At 37.5% G+C, this 20,760-nt stretch overlaps 1 long non-coding RNA gene across 3 annotated transcripts in view; it reads right to left on the bottom strand.

Annotated features, from left to right (window-relative positions):
- The window catches only part of LOC104674716, an 86,018-nt gene that overhangs the window by 48,842 nt on the left and 16,416 nt on the right, over window positions 1-20,760 (bottom strand). Inside the window, exon 3 of one of the 3 annotated variants that reach the window (XR_749677.2) lies at window positions 17,436-19,642. The exons of the other annotated variants lie outside the window; for them this stretch is intronic. This is a non-coding gene — a long non-coding RNA (uncharacterized LOC104674716). Of the gene's footprint in view, window positions 1-17,435; window positions 19,643-20,760 lie in introns of those variants that run through there. 3 annotated transcript variants of the gene reach the window in all.

The raw sequence follows: 20,760 nt of genomic DNA, 5'->3' as shown, positions 1-20,760 counted from the left end.
AGCTTTATAAAGGGAAACCTCTCCAGTTACAGAATTGTGGAACCCAAGAAAGACAATCTGAAGAAATACTAACAAAACAGATCAATTTTTTTTGGAGATAATTAAGGTACAATTTTATCTAAAATAATGTACAGAAAATGATTCTCCAGATTTCCCCAACTGACTTCATAATTACCTATTTTCATATTTCCCCATATATCACCTCTTTAGAGAATATAACGAAATCCCAGCTTTTCTATCTGAAAGGTTTCAATTACCTTTCTTTCTTCTTTTCTTTTTTTGAGACCGGGTCTCACTCTGTCACCCAGGCTGGAGTGCAGTGGCATGATCCTAGCTCACTGCAACCTCCATCTCACAGGCTTAAGCTAAATCCTCCCACCTCAGCCTCCCAAGTGACTGGGGATACAGGCGCACCCCACTACGTTCGGCTAATTTTTTTTTTTTTTTGAGATGGAGTCTCACTCTGTCGCCCAGGCTGGAGTGTAGTGGCGCGATCTAGGCAACCTCCGCCCCCTGGGTTCAGGTGATTCTCCTGCCTCAGCCTCCCGAGTAGCTGGGATTACAGGCGCATGCCACTGCATCCAGCTAATATTTGTATTTTTAATAGAGACAAGGTTTCACCATCTTGGCCAGGCTGGTCTTGAACTCCCGACCTCGTGATCCACCCTCCTTGGTCTCCCAAAGTGCTGGGATTACAGGCGTGAGCCACTGTGCCTGGCCTAGGCTATTTTTTTTTTTTTAGTACAGACGAGGTCTCGCTATGTTGCCCAGGCTGGTCTTGAACTACTGAACTCTAGCAATCCTCCCACCTTAGCCTCCCAAACTGCTGGGATTACAGGTGTGATCCACCACGCCTGGCTTCAGTTATCTTTTCTGAATAAGGTATCTTGTAAACTTACTGATATTAGTGGCTTGGTTCTTTGTGACACTTCACAACTATTTGTATATATGCACACACCACTATTCATGGTATTATATTTCTCCTAACGACAATAGTAAACCTTTACCATATTACATTTTCTCATTCAAGTGGAAAAATTAAAACATAGTCATTTTAAGCTGAGCACGCGGTGGGTGCTTGTAGTCACAGCTACTTGGGAGGCTGAGGTGAGAGGACTGCTTGAGCCCAGTGGTCCAAGTCCAGCCTGGGTAACACAGTGGTATCTAATGCGCGCACGCGCACACACACACACACACACACACACACACACACACACACACAGAGTTGTTTTAAAGTTGAGTAATTCAAGGCAAATTCATAAAGACAAAAAGTAGATTAGAAGCTACCAGAGACTGGGTGCAATAGGGAGTTATTGCTAAATGGTTACAGAGTTTCTATTTGTGGTGATAAAAAAGTTTTGGAAACAGTGGATGGTTGCACAATAGTGTGAATGTACTTAATGCTACTGAGTTATAGGCTTAAAACAAGTAAAATGGTTAAATTTATGTTACATAAGTAACATATATATATATATATATATATAAAACAATTTTTAAAAATTGAGTCGTCAATTAAAATAAAATTGTCAGCCCTTATTGGATAGAAGTCCTGTATTGTGCTGAAAGGGAATCTTCAACAGTGATAATGATGGATAAAGATTAAAGCTTATATAATTACCAACGAACACATATATTTGCTTGAAAAGTAATAAAATATACAGTTATATGATAAAAATTCTCAAGAAAAAATTTGAACTCCTGAGAATACACAGCTTCCTTCATTTTAAAGATAAGTAAGAGGAAAAAGTCTACAAAAACAAAAAGCCTTGTCCTTTTCTAATATTTTTTTTCTAAACTCTTTAAAAGACTGAATACAACACAATGATATTTTGTTTCAAATCTTTGTTTTAAAGAAATCCTTAATATTTTGTGTAACTATGCTTTTGCTAATTATAGGTAGAAGACTTAAAATAATTAATAAGTCATGAAATTAATATAAGTTTTTAAAGTATGTTTTAAAAGAGGCAAGTGATCATTCACTATTTTTTTTTTTTTTTTTTTTTTTTTTTTTTTTTTGAGACGGAGTCTTGCTCTGTCGCCTGGGCTGGAGTGCAGTGGCCGGATCTCAGCTCACTGCAAGCTCTGCCCGCGAGTTTACGCCATTCTCCTGCCTCAGCCTCCGGAGTAGCTGGGACTACAGGCGCCCGCCACCTCGCCCGGCTAGTTTTTTTTTTTTTATTTTTAGTAGAGACGGGGTTTCACCGTGTTAGCCAGGATGGTCTCGATCTCCTGACCTCGTGATCCACCCGTCTCGGCCTCCCAAAGTGCTGGGATTACAGGCTTGAGCCACCGCGCCCGGCCATTCACTATTTTTTATAGTATCAAAGACGGGGGCAGAAAAACCCAGGAGAAAAAAATTGCACTGTGTCTTAAGTGCTACATTTTATTTCTAATTTTGTATCTATCATTAAACATCTGTGAGGACAAAATACACTTACAAAACAAATAATGCCACATATTGCAACAATGGAGTCATTCAAAGACAGTCATTTAAAGTCATTCATATTTGGGTTTCACAATATGCTATTTGAGCATAGAGGACTTCATTCTTAGCTCAGAAGCTTAATTTTCCCAAACGCAGATTCCTGTAACATTTAGGAAGATAAAAACAAGTGGATTTGTTCTTTGTTTTCTCCCCTCTTTTCTGGGAATTACACTTAAAGCTGCACCAAGTTACTTCAGAGGACCAGAAACAAATGCTGTATTGTTTACATCCCCATCTAGTGGTCTTAAATTTCTGTTCTGCATAGTATTCAAAAACTAAATACTTAAAGATGAAAACTTAAAAAAAAAAGTCTGACAAAAATTAATACAAACCAAAACTTTACAGCTATGAGAAATACTATTATGTTACCTAGTCTCATGCTATTACAATTAGAATGGAATGAAATGGCAGAGACTATGTGAAGCCACTAGAAAAAACAAGGAGCATTTTTCTGGAGCATCTATTTTACGTAACACTAAATAATTTTAAACATTTCATATTAATGCAAACATAGTCTGGAATAAAATGTTTTATTAGTATTTCAGTTTGAGAAGCACAGGGCACAAACTTCTCATTCCATTGAAAAAGAACCTAATAACTTGAGCAATTAAGTTACTTGATCAAGTTCCCTCAACCAGACCATAATAGAGCAGTATCAATAATATAGATATTTTATATTTTACATTACAAAATACAAATACTAAATACCAATCCCAAGTGCCTAATTGCAATATACTTTATTCTTTGCATATAGTTTCTTAGACATTTTATTCTAACTTCCAGAATTTCCTTTTTACTTCATATCACAGCACACTTACGACCTGTAAAGTGTGCTTCATACAGAGCACACTTATAACCTTATACTAATAGTACTATTTTCCATTCTAGTGGTGCATGCCTATAGTCCCAGCTACTCGAGAGGATGAGATAGGTAGGACTGCTTGAGCCCAGGAGTTAGGGGCCAGCCGGGGTAATAGTGAGACCACCTTGTGTCAAAAAAAAAAGTATTATTCTACAATTTTTTCCTAAAATTGATTTAAAATTATGAAACTGATTTGATGGTGGGAGAGGTAAACAGTTCTGTAAACTTAAAAACATATACAGATTTATGTAACTACCACCACAATCAGGATACAGAACACTTCTATCACACACACCTCCAAAATCCCTTGTACTATTATGTTTGCAGTTTCACAGTCCCTAACCCCTGACAACTACTGATCTGTTTTCTAACAATATACGTTTGTCTTGTCAAGAATAGCTTATACATGGCATGATACAGAAGCAACCTTTCTGAGAATACTTTCCATTCTGCATGACTTTGAGATTCACTACTCAAGATGTTGAATGTGGGTTCATTCCTTTTTTTCTTCTGACTCTGTTAAAGGTGACATGCTTTTTTATTGCTGAGCAGCATTCCATAGTATATTATATACTATATGTGGTAGTATATAGAATAGTATAGTATAAAGTAAAATAGCAGAGTTTGTTTATATATTCAGCCATGGAAGAATATGTGGGTTGTTTTCTGTCTTGGGTGATTATGAATAAAATGGCCATAAGCATTTGTATCTAGGTTCTCTTCTATTAAATTATTTTTAAATGTAGGTGATTTAACATTATAAGCCTTTCCTAATTCTGACCCTTATACAGAATGTGATATGAAAATGTAACTTCCATAAAAGTAATAGTTTAAATAAATGCTTTCAATGCCTAAATTACTTCATCACTATTCAGGAATTGGCATTAAGAAGACAATTATTCATATTTATATACGAGAAAAGTGAAATAAGAAAAATAAACTTCTTTTAAACATGAGAATATATAATAATTTACTTAAAAACCTAGGAAGGGGCCGGGCGCGGTGGCTCAAGCCTGTAATCCCAGCACTTTGGGAGGCCGAGACGGGCGGATCACGAGGTCAGGAGATGGAGACCATCCTGGCTAACACGGTGAAACCCCGTCTCTACTAAAAAATACAAAAAAAAAACTAGCCGGGCGAGGTGGCGGGCGCCTGTAGTCCCAGCTACTCGGAAGGCTGAAGCAGGAGAATGGCGTGAACCCGGGAGGCGGAGCTTGCAGTGAGCTGAGATGGCGCCACTGTACTCCAGCCTGGGTGACAGAACGAGACTCCGTCTCAAAAAAAAAAAAAAAAAAAAAAAAAAAAAACCTAGGAAGGAAATGCCAAATACTTGGGCCACTATTCCCTCTTTCTCTGCCCATGGCATACATCAAAAATCATTCAAAGTGCACTTTGCTTTGCTGATGTAGTCTCAATGCTCAATGCACAGTTCTAGGCAGTAATTACTACATAATCGGAGTTGGGACTCCCATTGTGATGAATTTTGTATCTCTGGCTTAGGAAAAATTATTCTCAATAAACTCTAATCTATAAAAATTATTTTCGCTTTAAGGAAAAAATTACGTTCTGTAACATTCTTAATCCTAGGTTTATTACGTTAATAATGTGTGATTTTTTACAAGACTGAGCAAGAAAAACTGCTGGGGTAGTTCTGGACTGCCATCGGTTAGTACCAGAACAAAATCCAATGTGCACAAGAGAAAAAAGTATAATCTTACAAAAAGGAAAGCAAGGACAAAGAGGAAAAGAAGATGAAGATTACAACCTGTTAAGAAATTGAAAAATCTTTTTTATTATCCATTGCGTTAAGCTAATTCTTTGAACTTTGTGTCTTATACTTACTTCACAATAAATCTGTGCTTTTATGTCTTCATACTACCTATTTGTTAGATACCAGGGTTAGATTCTGATAGAATAAGTATATACATGGATTTATTTTCTATATTCCAAAATAGATTAAAATGTCAAATAAAATTTTAAAGTAGAAAACCAAAAGGTACAATCAGGTTCAAAGTCAAAACAAACATATGGACCAAAAACTGAAGAGTAATACAAATTAATGAATGGGTTGTTACCCTGGGCACGCTAGTCTCCAGTTCAAAAGCAGGCAGTTACAGCAGCTGAAAATTCAGCCTCTGTGGAGAAATGCTCACTAAATATTCTGTATGTGATAATAAGGGTTCAGAGACAGGCTCACTATTTGAAACTACAGGTAGCTGCAGGACAGGAATAATAGGTATTCCTTGTATATATTCCTTATCCTTATTCCTGTCCTTTGCAGTAGGGGCTGTTACCCCGTATTGCAAAATAAGGCTACAAAATGTGCTATCAACCTATTGCCTGGGCTCCAGTTCTGTGGAGTTACATTGGCTCCGCAGACAGGAAGACAAAAATATAGCTCATGATCATACCTGTCAGGATGAGCAGTATCCCTGAATAATATTACAGTGTAACAGCTCTGAAATGATGATACAAAACCTATTCATAGACTGGGGCAAGACTCGGGTAGAGGTAACCTCAAAATTGCTAGGGAGAGACTTCTGAGTATAGATCAAGAAGTAAAGGAGAAAGGGGGGAAAAGAAAAACTTTAAAATTTCCTTCTACTTAAAACGAGCCTGCTAAATTCCAATACCATAAGTTTTACCATAAGAGAAATACCATATGTCTTATCATAAGAGAAAATTACCATAAGAGAATATCTCATGGTAAAACAGCTATCAAAATTAATAATCAGAATACTAATTTACTATAAAAAATAATTTTATACAAATCTGACAGATTTTAAAAATCAGTGTTTAAGTGTTTAAGATGTTCAAAGTAATAAAGAATTCACATTCATCAAAAAAGATAATAAATTATAAAACAAAATCAGGTAGAAATGACACAATACATAGATATGAAAAAGAAACAGACCAGACACAGTTTGACCAAAAAAAAAAAGAAGGAAAAAGAAACAAATCGACATCTTAGACAAGAAAAACATAGTCCCTGAAATAAAAACCTTAACAGATCTGATAAATGCTAGATTGAAAGAGAGAATTACTATACCGAAGGACAGTTTTATCAGTTTGGATAACATACAGTCAGGGTTACACCCAAAACATTTGAAACTAGAAGGCAAGAGAGTCTACTAATATTGTTCAACCATCCAGAACAGAGTGCAGAAAGGAGAATGCTGAAGTACATCTGGGGAGACAATAGAAGATACCGTGCACAGAAGCTCTTGGCTATGCAAAATAGCAGAGCCAACTATGTAGGGGCATTGGGTGAGGCGGGGGCAGAGAATGCTGATTATTTCATATAACGAGAAGATAGAACAGTTCCAGGGTTGACTAATTCATCAACTCAGTAACAGAATACCAGCTCAACTTCTCTACAATTTCCTCTGTTTTCTTCTTGGCTGCAGCATTTCCAAACACTACATTCTCTTGAAATTATTCCAGAAGAGGAAAAAAAGCATCATTTCTTCTCGTGCATCTCTGTTTTAGAGATAAAACCACACACGCACACACACACACATACACATTTCTAGGAGTCCTCCCAGCAGACTTTCCTTTTTTTTTTTTTTTTTTTTTAAACTCTTTGATATTTTTGGCTAACTGTATAAGAATTCGGAGTGCATTTCCTCCATGGAGCATTATTATTTATGCTCTATTTACTTGTATAGAGTTGCCATCTGTATTATACTTTCGACAAATGTATAGACTTTCCTTGGGCTGTCCAAGACACCAAGCAGCATGTCTAATGTATAATTTTTTTTCTTTGGGAAAACACGTTCTGAACGAAACATTTCTTTAAAATTTAATCAGGTTTTTTTTTTTTTTTTTTTTTTTTTTTTTTTTGAGACGGAGTCTCGCTCTGTCGCCCGGGCTGGAGTGCAGTGGCCGGATCTCAGCTCACTGCAAGCTCCGCCTCCCGGGTTTACGCCATTCTCCTGCCTCAGCCTCCCGAGTAGCTGGGACTACAGGCGCCCGCCACCTCACCCGGCTAGTTTTTTGTATTTTTTAGTAGAGACGGGGTTTCACCATGTTAGCCAGGATGGTCTCGATCTTCTGACCTCGTGATCCGCCCGTCTCGGCCTCCCAAAGAATCAGGTTTATTATAGTATAACTAACATACAGCAAGTTCACACGATTTTTGTTAAGAGATGGATTCTTGCTATGCTCTCCAGGCTGGTCTCAAACTCCCAGACTGGTCTCAAACTCCTGGGCTCAAGCAATCCTTTCACCTCAGCCTCCTGAGAAACTGGGACTACAGGCATGCACCACCATGCTTAGCTAAAATCACACTTTTTAGCATATTGTTTTATAAGTTATAACAAACAGAGTCATAACCACCACCACAACCAAAATATAGAACAGTTTCATAACTCCAAAATATTCCCTTATGCCCCTTTGTAGTTGTGTTAGTTTTCTCGTTGCTGCTATAAAAAATTGCCATAAACTTGGTTCCTTAAAATAACACAAACATAGTTTCTCATGTCAGAAGTGTGAAATGAATTGTATGAGGCTAAAATCAAGGTGTTAACAGGGCTGGTTCCTTCTGGAAGCTTCAGGGAAGATACCTGTTTCTTATTGCTTTCAGCTTCTAGGGACTGCCAGTATTCCTTGGTTCCTGGCTACATTACTGCAATGTGTGCTTTGTCTTGATATTGCCACCTTCTCCCCTATTAACCCTTTTTTCTCTTTAAGTATCTGTGATTAAATTCAGAGCTTACTCAGATAATCCAAGACAACTGCTGCCCCATCTCAAGATTTTCAGTCATATCTACAAAGTCTTTTTGCTTTATAAGGTAACACTTTCAGGTTCTAGAAATTAGAATGTGGATATCTCTGGGAGGCCATTATTCAGCCTACACAGTAGGCAACTCCTCTGTCCTCCAGCTGCTGGCAACCACTGCTGTTAGTCCTGTTCTATTTTTATCTTTTCCAGAATGTCATATAAATGCAATAATTACAGTAAGCAGCCTTTTGGGTCTGGCTGCCTTCACTTAGCATAATACACACAAGATTCATCCATGCTGTTGTATTTATCAGTAGTTTGTTCTTTTGTACTACTGAATAATTTCACTGCATGGATGTCCCACACTTTTAACAATTCAAAAGTTGACGAGTATTTGTGCTGTTTAGGGTTTTTGACAAGCATGAATAAAGTTGCTATGAACACTGATGTGCAGCTTTTTGTGTGAACATAAAATTTTCATTTCTCTTGAGTAAAACCTAGGAATGAGATTGCTGAGTTGTGTAGTAAGTGCACGTTTAGCTTTCTAAGAAATTGCCAAACTAACCCTTGGTTACCCACTAAATAAAGAAAAAGTGGAAGAAGTAGTAATTAGTTGGACTATATTGTCTACACAATGACAGGATGAATTATTTCTTTTTCTCTTTGTAAAGGCTGGAGTACAGTGGTGCAATCATGGTTCACTGCAGCCTCAAACTCCTGGGCTCAAGTGATCCTCCCAACTCAGTCTCCCAAGTAGCTGGGAAACAGGGATCAGACCATACACTGTAACTGTCTTTACTCATAGTCCCCTTTACATTATTTGGTAATATACTCTTAAGTGTCACTAAAAGTTAAAGCATAGCTATACTCTTATTTGCACACATTCCTTATCCATTCTAATATATTCTGGAAGAAATCATTTATTTTCTACAATGACATTCTATGATACAGAATAAAATAATTTGATTTAGTAGTAACCTTATTATATATCATAGATCAAAAAGGTATTTTTAAAACATTCTGTAAGAAATGCTATATTTTCATACACAGAATTTCCTGCCAAATAGGCCAAGCTGTCCTCATCATGCTTATTCACTAAAGTGGAATTTGTGGGTAGAGGTATCATTGCATGAAAGAGTCATGGTAATGCCCAGAACACCTTCCTTTATGGCTCTGCTATGCCCTTTTATGTGCGCATATTAAACCAGACTGCTTACTGATTAGTTTTGTTATATAAAGTTTTATGGATTTAATCATAGGTCTCTATGCTTTTCATAAGAGCAAAACATGACAAGGTGTTTCTACCTTATGGAAAAAGTTATAAATAAAATATACAAAAATGTTGTACTGAGGTTGTAGTGTAATTTTATTAACAACTTCCAGATACCAAGTGAAGTATAAATACAATTTTTATTTAGAAAGAAGTATCTATAAATAAGGTAACATTTGGTAACTGACATAACAGCTTAACTAAGGTAGAACACTTAAGAATTACAAATGGGATGTGCATCTTACAACATTCAGTTCTTAAATTTTTTTTTTGCAATAATTTTACACTTAAAGAAAACATGGTACAAATTACCTAGTGCCAAGGTCTTGGTTTCTAAATATCATTCTCTAACAAAATGAACAAAGAAACCTTGAAGAAACATCTGATTATAGGGCTGGAAGAGAGAAAATAGAAGAAAAGGCAAAAGCATCTTGTAGTACCAGAAAGCAAGAAAATGCTCAAAAAACAAAGGAATGGGGCTATGTTAAAGGGTCATAGAAGCCTACCACAGAGAACTCCCCATGACCAATGCTGGAATAATTTGGCATGATTACACTATACATAATGGCATTATTACACTATACATAATGCAATATTACACTATAATGCAAAGAATAAAATAAATAAACATAAGCTCATACTATTATAAATATATGATGAATAATAAATAAGAGTCAACTATTCCTTACAGGATATGTAAGATACATAGCAACTCTTCCCTCCAGGAGAAACTTAACTGCACCCCCTGACCTCAATTCCTTCCTTTCAGAGTGGGCTGGACTTAGTGACTCCTTTCCAAAGAAAAGAAGAAGAAAAAATTGGAATTTAACAATAAAGAATAATAGAGGCTGGCCCTGGTGGCCCCCACCTATAATCCCAATGCTTTGGGAGGCTGAGGCAGGAGGATTACTGAAGGCCAGGATTTCAAGACCACCTTGGGCAACAAAGAAAGACCTTGTCTCTACAAAAAATTTAAAAATACTTAGCTGAGTGTAGTGGCATGTGCCTGTAGTCCCAGCTACTTAGGAGGCTGAGGCAGGGGAGCCCTTGAACCTAGGAGTTCAAGGTTACATTGAGCTATGATGGCATCATTGAGCTATGATGACATTCTAGCTTGGACGAGAGAGAGAGAGAGAGAGAGAGAGAGAGAGAGAGAGAGAGAGAGAGAGAGGAGAGAGAGAGAGAACTACCTTAAACTAAGATATCAAGGTTTACCTCACCGGAGAGATCATGTTGATAGCATCTACCCTCTAATATGGTGTAAAGAAAGGGTACTTCATCTCTGTGGTATTCTTTCCAAAAAATGCATAACCCCACTCTAATCATGAGAAATACATAAGGCAAACCAAAACTGAAGAACAGCCTACAAATGTCTCAGCAATACTCCTCAAACCGTCAAGAGTCATGAAAAACAACACTAAGAAACTATCACAGACCAGAAGAGATTTGAGAGATGTAGCAACTAAATGCAACGTAGTAACCTGAATTGGATCTTGAGCAGAAAAGGGATATTAAAAAAATAATAAGTGAAATCTGAATGAAGTCTGGAGTTTAAAAAGACATTAACAGAAAAACAGGTGAAATCCAGATAGTCTGGGGTTTAGATAATAGTAATGTGCAAACATTGGTTTCTTAGTTTAAAAAAATGTACCACAGTAGGCCGGACATGGTGGCTCACACCTGTAATCCCAGCACTTTGGGAGGCCGAGGCGGGCGGATCACAAGGTCAGGAGATCGAGACCATCCTGGCTGACACGATGAAACCTCATCTCTACTAAAAATACAAAAAGTTACACAGTCATGGTGGCGGACGCCTGCAGTCCCAGCTACTCCGGAGGCTGAGGCAGGAGAATGGCATGAACCCAGCAGGCGGAGCTTGCAGGGAGCCGAGATCGCGGCGCTGCACTCCAGCCTAGGTGACAGAGCGAGACTCTTGTCTCCAAAAAAAGAAAAGAAAAAGTACTACAGTAATTGAAAATATTAACATTAGAGGAAACTGAAACTGAGAAGGTTGTATTATATAATAACTCACTGCACTATTTTTTTCGACTGTGATAAATAGAGTATTTGGTTTTTGTCCCCAGTTCCTGGCACAAACTTTATAAAATTCTGGAAGCTTCTTGAGTAATAATGAGGTGGAGGAGAATGTTTTGCTATTCATAGCAAGCTCCTTTCAACCATACCTGAATTTACGCTACTAAGGTGAAAAGCCTCAAGATAGAGGCTGGTTGCCAGGGCAACCAACCATGTGATCAGATGGTTCAAACATTCAATCCTTCCCCCAGACCTCTGGGGGAGGGAAGAAAGGGTGGAGACTGTAGTCTATCACCAATGGCCAATGATTTAATCAATCGTATCTCTGTAATGGAACCTTCATGAAAACCTTAATCTAACAGGTTCAGAGAGCTTCCAGGTTGAATGCATTAACATGCCAGGAGGCAGGATTTGTCCAAAGCTCCATGGAGACAGAAGGTCCTGTACTCAGACCCTTCCAGACCTCACCCTATATGCCTCTTTATCTATTTGTGCATTTGTATCCTTTATAATAAACTGGTAATAGTAAAGTGTTTCCCTGAGTTCTGTAAGCCATAATAATAAATTGCTGAACATGAGGCAGAGGTTATGGGAACTCCCAATTTGTAGTCAAGTTAGTCAGAAGTACTGGAGACCTGGGATTTTGATTGGTGTCTGAAGCTAGAATTGAGGCAGTCTTGTGGGACTAAGGCCTTACTTAGCCTGCGGAGTCTGATGCTAACCCTAGGTAGATAGTATCAGAATCAAATTAAATTGCACTGGTGTCCACAGTAAACTGGAGAATTGCTTGGCGTGGAAAATTGACACATTTGGTATCAGAAACGTTGCGAGTATAGGACAAACTTTTTCTTTATCTATTTTTACATATCTTAAATTATTCTAAAGTAAAAGTTTATCTTTTATTTTATTATTGTTTTTTAAGGCAGAGTCTTGCTCTGTCACCCAGGCTGAAAGTCAGTGTGAGATCATAGTTCATTGCCACCTTGATCTCCCTGACTCAAGCAATCCTCCCACCTCAGCTTTCCTAGCTGGAACTACAGGCATGTGCCACCACGCCCAGCTAGTTTTTTTTTAATTTTTAGTAGAGATGAGGTCTTGTTATGTTGCCCAGGCTTGCGTTGAACTCCTAAGCTCAAGCAGCTTCCCAAAGTGCTGGAACTACAAGCATGAGACACCAGGTCCAGCCCAGACATTCATTTTTTAAAAAGTACAAGGAATTTCCATATACATGTTACTCAGATTCCCCAAACTTAACATTTTACCACATTTATCTTATCAGTCTCTTTCTGTTCCCTTTATAAAGATATTTTTCATCATTCCCTTTTACACCTGAATATTTCAAAGTATATTTCTGTTAAAAGTACCTTTATCAAAATAAGGAAATTAGCATTAATAAAATACTATCCAATACAGACCTTCACGTTTCACCATGTTTCACTAATGTACTTTATAACAAAAATATGATAAAAGAGTAATATAAAATAAAATTGTTTCCATCCTAGCCCATGATCCAATCGAGGGTCATACATTATTTTTAAAGGTCATACCTCTTTGGACTTCTTGGATCTGGAATGCATTCTTGTCTTTGTTTCTCATGACCTTGACATTTTTGAAAAGTACAAACTATTTATTTTGTGAAATGTCTCTCAATTTGGGCTTTACTGATGGTTCTTCATGTTTATGTTCAGGTTATGCATTTTTGCAGTTATACGGCAGATGTGCTCTTCTTTGTGCATCCTGTCAAGATGCATGCTATTGGTTCCACTACTGTTAGTGTTAACTTTTGCAACTTCGTAAAGGTGGTATATGTCATGCATGTCCATTGTATAGTTGCTATTTTTTCCATTCTTGATTACTATCTTGTGGGGAGATATTTTGAGCATGTAAAAACATGCTCCTTGTAATCAACTCTTCACAAAATACTGTAAAATCCACTGCTGATTTTTGCCTGAAACAATTTCTGACTAGAATTCCATTCTACATCAACTTGTCCAGCTCCATAAAAAAAGCATGTATTTTTCTCACAAATAGGACTTTTTATTTGGCACTATTGTAAGTCTGAACTTTAAACAGATTCTTGGACTGGTGGTTCATATCCATCAGCTCATTCAACTTTAGCATCTGTCTCATCCCCAGTGGCTTTTCCAGAACTACTACTTTCACCATGAAGCTCCACGAGTTTTCTCAATTCAAACTTGGGCTTCTTCAGTATTTTTACTTTTCTTCTTTTTTTTTTTTTTTTGAAATGGAGTCTCACTCTGTCTCCCAGGCTAGAGTGCAGTGGAACGATCTTGGCTCACTGCAACCTCTGCCTCCCAGATTCAAGTGATCCTCCTGCCTCAGCCTCCTGAGTAGTTGGGATTACAGGTGCACACCACCACGCCCAGCTTATTTTTTTGTATTTTTAGTAGAGATGGGGTTTCGCCATGTTGGCCAGGCTGGTCTCAAACTCCTGACCTCAAATTACCTGCCCACCTCAGTCTCCCAAAGTGTTGGGATTAGAGGCATGAGCCACTGTTCCCGGCTAGCTTTTTTACTTTTCTAACGAAGACATCATGGAGAGGAAAAATAGATTGGCAAGGTTTTTCTATGTCTTTTCCAATGTTGTCTGCAATCAATTTATTGATCACTTCTTTCAAGTCATTTGTCCGCACCTCTCGGGTCATGATTTCCATCGTCTTCTTCCAGATTTGGCAGACTTGCTGGTGCTGAGCCTAAGAGGTCATCCGTATCTGATTGTTGTGTTTTTTTAGTAAAGTCAACACAGAACAGATGAAGCCAAGTAACCATCAGTAGTCTTGACATGAACAGGGGCTTCAATCATTGTCTGCCATTTTTTGACCATAGAATATATTTTCTTACAAGTAAGATCCATGACATGGAAGTTGGGCAGTTTTTGCCCTGAACGTCTTCAGTAATCAGTTTGAATTTTTCTAAATGTGACTTCATCATTCTGCAAATCAGCAAGACTCACTTCAAACACATGACCCTTGAGGCCATCAGATACAGTTTTAGTTCCTTGGATCCTGGTGACTAGCGTCTTTCCAACATTTCTTATATTGAACATAGCAGGTATTTTCACATTATATCAATCTTTCTTAGAAAATAGATCAACCACTTTCTTCTTGACTCCCTTCTGCCACCTTTCATAAAGCGCTTGGTCTTGCCAACTGCCGTGGCGCTGCTCATAGAGCCAAAAGGCCATGGTGGTATTTTTATTGAGATTGTCTTTCACAAGTATTTTAAAGCTTTTCTCAAATAGCTTTTACATACTTCTGGTTACATTTATTCCTAAGTATTTTATCTTCTTTGTTGTTATTTAATTGGGGTTTCCCTTATCACTCTATTTTCAAACTGGTAGTTATTTATATACATACAAAATATTAATTTCTGAACGCTAATTTTATAGCCTACTATTGATTTTATTATTTGAGTTAGTTTTATCATTGATTTTCTAGTGCAGAAGTCCACACACTGTATCTTTTCAGTAAAAACATCAGACTGTAAATATTTCATTTTTGTATGCCAAAGAGTTCCTATCCCAACTGTTCCACTCTGCTGGTGTAGTGCAAAAGATGACAGAGGCAATACAAAACCAAGTATATATGGCTAAATTTGGCTCTCAGTTTGCTAAACCTTGCTCTAGGGTTTTCCAGATATACTATCTTATCATCTGCAAAGAGAGATAGTTTTATTTCTTCTCTTCTGTTATGCCTCTACTGATTCCTCTTCTTTAACTGTATTGGCTAATATCCCCAGTAATGTGATGAATAACAGTGTAGTTACTAGATATCCTTGCCTTGCTCCTGATGGTACTAGTAAAAATGGCCATGGTGTTTTCCATTATGATGACTTTAAGACTAAGGGGTGTGTGTGTGTGTGTGTGTGTGTGTGTGTGTGTGTGTATGTGTACCTACACATATAAGGTGTGTATATATATTTATCATGTTAGAAAAATACCCATCAATTCCTATTTTCTTAAGTGCTTTTATCAGAAGATGTTGATTTTTGTTAAAGGTTTTTGCAGCATCTATGGAGATAATTACATGATTTATCCCTATATATATTAATATAGTATATTAATGGATTTCCCAATATTGAAACAATCTTGTGTTTTTGGAAAACAGTTGACCCTTGAACAATGTCGGGGCAGGGGTGCTGACTCCCCACTCAGGTGAAAATCTGCACATAACTATTGACTCCCCAAAAACTTAACTACTAATTGCCTACTGAGATGCCTTACCTATAACATAGTCAATTAACACATATTTGTATGTTACATACAATACTGTATTCTTACAATAAAGTAGGCTAGAGAAAAGGTTATTAAGAAAATAATAAGGGAAAGAAAATACATTTACAGTACTGTACTGTATTTACTGATAGTGTAAGTTTATGTCATCTGTTTACAAGATTGTTTACAGAATTGCCCATCTGAAATGGAAAAAAAGGCATCTGCAGCAGCACACCTCAATCTATAGTACATCTCAAGCAATTCGACTTTTCATTGTAATGTCATGACTTCACTGCTTCTTGGTAGCAACTCCAGCATCACCAGTAGCACTTGGTATGGATCCTATAGTGTTACTCAAGGTTTACGGTATTACACTAAACAGAATAAAGAATACATAAGAACTGCAAAAGATCACTTTTTACTGTGATACAATGTTATTTACTGAAGAGATGAACTGCTCATCTGGAGATAAGTATCATAAGGCATTTTAAGCATATACTATGAACACTTGAACTCACTACAATAGCAATATGAGGCAGCTGCAAAATTACTACAGCAGTACATGTGCTACAATTAACTTTATGCAGTTATTAATACTGCATCATTCTGCTTGCTTCCATTTCTCTCCACTGTGAATGATGCTATGTATGACCTGTTTATATGTGTAAGTTTTGATAAATTTTAACTTTTTATATCAGATTTGTGTATATTTTATGGTATTAAATGATAAAACAGACTAGTATCTACATATATTTCACGCATTCATGATATATCTTTTTCTTAATTTTTTTTTTCTTTTTGAGACGGAGTCTCACTCTGTTGCCCAGGCTAGAATGCAGTGGCACAATCTCAGCTCGCTGTAACCTCCGACTTCCAGGTTCAAGTGATTCTCTCGCCTCAGCCTCCCAAGTAGCTGGGATTACAGGCATGCACAGTACCACACCCAGCTAATTTTTTGTATTTTTAGTAGAGATGGGGTTTCACCATGTTGGCCAGGCTGGTCTTGAACTCCTGACTTCAGGTCATCTGCCCACCTCGGTCTCCCAAAGTGCTGGGATTACAGGCATGAGCCCCTGTGCCTGGCTTCTTAATTTTTTTCAATATTTCTAGGCTATGTGGTTCATCTGCAAGTTTTTTCAAATTGTCACAAATCTTCAGAAAATATTCCAATATATTTATTGAAACAAGTCTGTAGAATCTGGGCATGGCAGCACACACCTGCAATCACAGTCATTCAGGAGGCTGAGGCTGGAGGATCACTTGAGGCCAGGAGTTCAAGACCAGTCTGGGCAACATAGTGAGACCTGTCTCTTTAAAATAAAAAATTAAAAAACAAACAAACAAAAAAACCACATATAAATGGACCTGTGCAGTTCAAACTTGTTTTGCTCAAGGGTCAAGTGTAAATCCCATATGGTCATAATGTGTTATTTTATTTTAGAGACAGAGTTTCATTCTGTCACCAAAGCTGTAGTACAATGGTACTACAGCTCAGTAGCACTACAGAATACAACAGCTCACAGCCTTGAACTCCTTGGCTCAAGCCACCGTCCTTTCTCAGCTTCCCAAGTAGCTAGGACTACAGGTACATGCCACCATGCCAGTTAATTTTTAAATTTTTTCGTAGACACAGGGTCTCACTGGTCTTGAACTCCTGGCTTCAAGTGATCCTCCTGTGTTTACCTCCAAAAGCACGGGGTTTATAGGTGTAAGCCACCATGCACAGCTTATTTTCCTAATATATGACATTGGAATTTGTTTGCTAATATTTTATTTAGTACTTGGTATGACTATATATAATTGATCCTGGTTTATACTTTTTTTTCCTTTTTGTGCTGTCTTTAGGAATTGGTATTATCCACATTCAAGGCTCTGCACCAGTTTATGGAGCACTGAGACTATCTTTGAGTGTTTCATAGATTATCTCTGCAAAACCATCTGGGACTGGTGCTTTTTAATGAGGTGGATCCTTGATATTCGTCTCTATTTCTTCTACAGAAATTGAACTTTCTCAAATGTGGCCAATTTTGATGAAATATATTTGCCTTAAAAATAAACCTTTTTTTTTTTTTTTTTGAGACAGGGTCTCACTCTGCCTCTCAGGCTAAGGGCAATGGTGAGATCATGGCTCACTGCAGTCTCCACCTCCTAGGCTCAAGCGATCCTCCCATCTGAGTCTCCCAAGTAGCTGGGACCATAGACGTGTACCTAAGTTTTCATTTTTTATAGAGACAGGGTCTCACTATGTTGCCCAGGCTGGTCTCAAACTCCTAGATTCAAGGGATCCTCACACCCCGACCTCTCAAAGTGTGAGTCATTGCACCTGGCCATCTTTTTTTTTTTTATTTAAGAGATGGGGTCTCACTATGTTGCCCAGGCTGGAGTATCGTGACTATTCACAGGCACAGCCTCAAACTCCTAGTCTCAAGCAATCCTCCTTCCTCAGCCTCGAGTAACTGGGACTTACAGGTGTGTACTACTGTGCCTGGCTGACAGTTACTTTTTCATTTAAGTTTTCAAACTTATTTGGAAAGAAAAGTAGGTTCTTCTATTTTTCAAAATTGAAGCATAATTTACATATCATAAAATTCACCCATATGTTTTAAAGTGTTGTGTCTCCCTCCCCAACTAAATTCATGTTTAGAAGTCCTAACACCTCCACTACCTCAGAATGTGATTGTATTTGGAGACGGGACCTTTAAAGAGACAAGTAAGGTAAAACGTCATGTATGTCCTAATTCAGTATGACTGGTGTCCTTATAAGAGGAGGTTAGGACACAGACAACACACAGACCAAGGGGTGATCATGTGAGGCCACAGGGAAGTTAGCCATTTACAAGCCAAGAAAGAGGCCTGAGAATGAAAACAACCCTTGAGACATTTTGACTGTGAACTTCTAGACTCCATACGGTGAGAAAATACATTTCTGTTGCTCAAGCCACCAGCCTGTAATATTATTTGTTATGACAGCCCTAGCAAACAAATACATAAAATATATAATCCAGTGGCGTTTAGTATATTCACAAGCTCATAAAACAAACACCACTATCTAGTTGCAGTACATTTTCATCACCTCAAAAAGAAACCCTATACTCATTAGCAGTCACTCCTACCTCCTGCCTTTCCCAGTACCTGGGAACCACTTATCTGTTTTCTAGCTCTATGGATTTGCCTATTCTGGACATTGATATAAATGGAATAATACAATATGTGACCCTCTATGTTTGGCTCCCATATCTAATGATAATGTTTTCAAGGTTCATCCATGTTGCAGCATGCAGCAGAACTTCATTCATTTTTAAGGCTAAATAATATTCCACTGGATGGATATACCACATTTTGTTTATCCATTCATCCATTGTTGCACATTTGGGTTGTTTCCACATTTTGGCTATTATGATATGAACATTTGGGTATAGGGTTGTGACATGTGTTTTCAGTCCTCCTTAGTATATAGTTAGTAATGATATTGCTGAGTCATATGGTAACTATAATTAAACTTTTGAGGACTGCTAAACTGCTTTCTGAAACAGCTGTGCCATTTTACATTCCTACCAGCAATATATGAAGGTACCAATTTTCTACATCCTCATCAACATTTGTTACTAACTTTTTTATTGTAGCCATACTAGTGTGTGTGAAGAAATATTTCCCTTGTGGTTTTGATTTACATTTCCCTAATGACTGCGGAGGCTGAGCATACATTTATTGTCTATTTTTTATGCATTTATTGGCTATTTTTATATCTTCTTTAGAAAAATACCTATTTAAATCCTTTGCCAATTTTACAATAATTGTAACCTATTTTACAATTAGATTATTTGTGTTTTTATTGTTGAGTTTTAAGAGGTTCTTTATTCTGGATACAGGTGCCTTGTCATATATAGGATTTACAACCTTTTTCTCACATTCTATGTATTGTCTTTTCACCTGCTTGATGGTATCCTTTGAAGCAAAAGGTTTTTGTTTGTTTTACTTTATGAGGTCCAATTTATCTAGTTTTCTTTGGTTGCTTATACTTGAAGGTGTCATATCTAAAAAAAAAAAACCACTAGTAAGTCCGAGGTCAAGAATACTTACATGTAATATTCACATTATAATTTTTTTCTACAAGTTGTACAGTTTTAGTACTTAAAGCTAGATCTTTAATCCATTTTAAATGAATTTTTGTGCATGGTGTGAGGTAGCGGTCCAACTTCATTCTCTGCATGTCAATTTCCATTTATCCCAGCATAATTTGTTAGAGAGGTTTTTCTTCCTCCATTGAATTATCTTGGCATTCTTGAAGAAAATGAATTGACCATAAATATAAGGGTCTAGTTATAAAGTCTCAGTTCTATTCTATTGATCTATATATCTTTTTTTTTTTTTTTTTTTGAGACGGAGTCTCACTCTGTTGCCCAGGCTTGAGTGCAGTGGCGTGATCTTGGCTGATTGCAACCTCTGCCTCCAGGGTTCAAGTGATTCCCCTGTCACAGCCTCCTGAGTAGCTAGGAATACAGACACGCATGCCACCATGCCTGGCTGAGTTTTTTTGTTTTCATTTGTTTTAGTAGAGACAGGGTTTCATCATGCTGCTCAGACTGGTCTTGAACTCTTGACCTCAAGTGATTCCCCAGCCTCGGCCTCCCAAAGTGCTGGGATTGCAAGTGTGAGCCACCACACCTAGTCTATATATCTATCTTTATGCCTGTGTTTCTTAGGAGGGGGTTATAGGTATTTTCATTAAATGAACCTCATTTCCTATTATTTTACCTTCATTTTCTATTTTCTTTCAAAATTATTTATATAGTTAAAGGTCCTGTCACTTTTTTTCTGTGAACAGGACTGGCTGTTTGAAATAGTTTACAAGATTCCTAGTTCAAAAATGACTTCTGCTTTCAGTCAAGTATGGTTTCTTCATTAGTTGGATTTGGGGGCAAGGCAGTGTGAGATCTGTCCTCCAATTAAAAAATATTTTTCTGTCTTGCAGGATCCTAAATTTTCCCCTTCTATTTTTCTTAACTGTTTAGTTTTCAGTTCAACTCTTCCTTTTTTACCCTCTTCTCCCCTAATGAGTGCCTTTCCAAAACTACCTTTTTGAGTCCCGTATATACTTGTAAGTCCCTTCCCTGTAGTCTCCTCTGATCTATCAGTACTTCTTAGGAGGAAA

This window comes from Rhinopithecus roxellana, chromosome 14 (genome assembly GCF_007565055.1).
Source record: "Rhinopithecus roxellana isolate Shanxi Qingling chromosome 14, ASM756505v1, whole genome shotgun sequence".
Taxonomy (NCBI): domain Eukaryota; kingdom Metazoa; phylum Chordata; class Mammalia; order Primates; family Cercopithecidae; genus Rhinopithecus; species Rhinopithecus roxellana.
Note: the sequence above shows the minus strand (reverse complement) of the source record. Positions and strands in the feature narration are given on the sequence as shown.